The sequence below is a fragment of the Vombatus ursinus genome, unplaced genomic scaffold (assembly GCF_900497805.2).
Source record: "Vombatus ursinus unplaced genomic scaffold, bare-nosed wombat genome assembly UNPS02014877.1, whole genome shotgun sequence".
Classification (NCBI taxonomy): domain Eukaryota; kingdom Metazoa; phylum Chordata; class Mammalia; order Diprotodontia; family Vombatidae; genus Vombatus; species Vombatus ursinus.
This window is the reverse complement of record NW_020954655.1, coordinates 333,219-336,601: the sequence shown is the minus strand read 5'-3', so window position 1 is coordinate 336,601 and position 3,383 is coordinate 333,219. Positions and strand designations below refer to the sequence as shown.

The following is a 3,383-nucleotide window of genomic DNA, read 5'->3' as shown; positions in this document are numbered from 1 at the left end:
CACACACACACACACACACTCATGATTAGTTTTTTCCATAACCTGTAGCATATTTAAGATGCTTGGTTCACACACCTGTTACTTCAGCTATTGACTCAGTTTTCAGTTCTATTTAATCCATTTTTTATTCTAATTTAAATTCTATTTAATCAAAGTTATATTTAATCAATCAATTTCTTTCTTTTTTTTTGTGAGGCAATCGAGTTAAGTGACTTGCCTAGGGTCACACAGTTATTAAGCGTCAAGTGTCTGAGGCCACATTTGAACTCAGGTCCTCCTGGTGCTCTATTGATTGTGCCTCCTAGCTGCCCCCAACCAATTTCTTGAAGAGCTTTTGGGCTCTCTTTATATCAGAGGTTCTTAATATAGGTTACTCCAAAAGATCTGTGGATAGGTTTCAGGTATTTCATGATCTTAGGGGAAAAAAGCTGTATCTTTATTTCAATATAAATTATTTCCTTTGTAATTCCTTGTATTTATTTTGTGCATTTAAAAACATTCTGTGGGAGCAGCTTGGTGGCACAGTGGATAGAACACTGACCTTGGAGTCAGGAGAACCTGAGTTCAAATTCGGTCTCGGACCAGACACTTGACTAGCTGTGTGACCCTGGGAAGTCACTTAACCCCAACTGCCTTGCCAAAAAAAAAAAAAGAAAAACATTCTGAGAAGGAATCCATAGGCTTTACCAGACTACTAACACAGTCCAGGATACAAAAACATGGTAAGAATCCTTGCTCTACATACTTTATACATATTATTACACATATTTTATATTTACACATATTTGTATCCACCTTTTTTAGGCTAATGGTTTTTCTCAGGGGCCTCCTGCTGTTTTTGCTTCCCCAGAGTGCAATCCCAATCCCAGAACCTTTACTGACTTCTCTTCATCTACAATGTTAAGCCTCACAGCTCGGTCTTTGGCACTCTTTTCTTCTCCCTTTCCAAATTCTCCTTTGGTTACTATTCCCATGAATGCTACTGTCAGCTTCCTCTGAAAGATTTCCCTGTGTCTGGCTCTCCTGGTTATCTTGAGTTCCAGGTCAGCATTTTCATCTGTACACTAAACTCCACTTGGATGTCCCCCCATTACTTCTAACAACATCTAGAAGACCATACTCACTTCATCCTCAATATGCATTCATGCTTCTGGCTTCTCTACATCTATTGATGATCCACTATTTTCTCGACTGACTAAGCTCAAAACCTTAGCTACCTTTGGTTATTACCCCTCACCCTCCATGACCAGTTGCCAAGGCCTATCATTTCTATTACCACAGGGTAATAGAATCACTCCATATCCTCCTTTTGGTTCCAGCTTCCCTTTGCCTTAGTTCAGGATCCCATTGCCTTTCTTCTAGATTACTGTTTTGGATGCTTAATTTGTGTCCCTGACTCTCAGGCCATACAATCATGTTCCCTTTTATCATCTGCAACCCCACCCTCATCACTTCCACCATGTTCCCCAACATCCTTGGTCTTCAGTATTTAGCTGCTGCTCCTAGGTTAAAGAGGCATGCAGGTAGTTCGGTAGCTTTCTCCTGCTTTAAAAAGTATGCCATCTTAAGCACGTGTAATTATATATAAAGTGTAAGTGTCAGTCAAAAGTACACTCAGTCACATAAAACAAATGTCATGGTTGCAGAGGATAGGGAATTTTGCTATAAAAAACCATGACTTTATTAAAGAAATTATTCAGAGTATAAGGTTTTAAAACAATATGTGAAGATACAACAAACTGTACCTCAACATTCAAAATTACAAGAGATCTGGGACATTTAGGGTCAATAGTGTCTTTGCTCCTTTGCATATTCACAAAGCTTTGCAGTACCTAGGGCACCTTTCTTGCTACAAAATTTTTAAGGATCTATCCTTTACAGAAGTCTGCTGAGTCTCCTTTCATCAACAGAGATTCAATTAAATAATTCCATAAATGCTTATTAAGCACCTAGGCATTGCACTAGGCATAAGGGACATGGAAAGGTTAAAAATGACATGTCTGTTACTTCAAAAGTGATATGCAAATGTCTTATACACATGTTGCACCTTTCTTATGTGGACATTCTATTTGTTGAAAGAGGCAGAAGAATATTTCATTTGACTCACAGAGAAAAGCAGCTATGCTCAGAGAACTTGAAAGAAAAGTAACTCCTTAGATAAAAGTTCCGAAAGGACTTGAGAGAAAACAATTCCTCAGAGGGAAAGGTGGCTTTCATGAGATGGCTACCATGCATTGTTCCTCAGTTACTCATTTAAATATAACTATTCTTTAGACTTTGGAGTTTATTGTTGGGAAACCTCATTAAATAATTCTTTGGGGACTATGGTGTTGCAAAATTATTATTTGTGTCATAATATCTGACACAAAATATAGATTTTGGGTTTCTCATCCCAAGTTATACATGGGTAACATTATTAAGGAAGAGGCTACGATTTGAGGCACAGAAGACTAGGAGCCAATGACTAAAAAGAAGAAGAGTGCAAAAGAGAAATGAGAGAAGATAAAGTGAGAAACTGCTTACAGAAACCAAAAGCCTGAACAAAAAGTCTATGGAATTGACATGCTAAGGAGCCAACAAACTTAAAGGGAGTGAACACAACTGACATGCAGACTCTGCAGCTAATGTGGGGAGCTAATCTGATTGGAGGAAAGCTTCAATGCTTAAATGATAATTGGTGAAAAGAACTAGCTGGGGGAAAGCATGCTTTGCTCTCTAGTGCCATCTATAGCTTGAGAGAAGTGAAAGCCCTTAAAGGCTTGCTGCTTATATTGCCCTTACTTTCATCTATGACTTAGGGGAAAACCTCTCAAAGCCTATAGAAAGCAAGCCCTGAATAACTTTGCAGATCTCAGAATTAAAAGGAAGTGTTTTCCACTGAAAAATTATCATGCTGCCTCAGCATCTAGCAAAGGTTGTAGACCTGGCAAGCTGTGAAGATACTAGGCTCAAGAGTTCTGTTAGCAAAAAGAGCTTAACATTGCTTTGTAGACCTCAGAGTGGCAGAAAAAGGCTTTAGCCAACAGAAGAATGGGAAAAGTTCTTAAAAGAAGCAGGTATGTATGGTGTAGAATGTTTCCCAACAAAACGATGTACATCCAAGGCTACATTTCAGAGTCATAAATTCCTTGGGCACTGGAGTTTTCCTACTCATGTGCCTCACTACTATATTTCTGTAAGTATATGTGTTCTCTCTTTTTCTCCCCACTGTGGACCCAAATAAATGATTGTGACCCAAGTTAATGGGTACTGTTATGTTTTGGTTATTCCCGCCTTTTATTGGATAAAATTTATGTTATGATTATTCTTACTTTTGAATTTTCAGTAAATGTCTCATGTTTAAGAATTAATGTTGCCATTTTCATTAATCTATGTAAATAGGT

General features: G+C 38.1%; 1 protein-coding gene across 1 annotated transcript in view; it reads right to left on the bottom strand.

Moving 5' to 3' along the window:
- The window catches only part of TBC1D8 (TBC1 domain family member 8), a 126,133-nt gene that overhangs the window by 26,928 nt on the left and 95,822 nt on the right, over window positions 1–3,383 (bottom strand). The window lies entirely within an intron of this gene.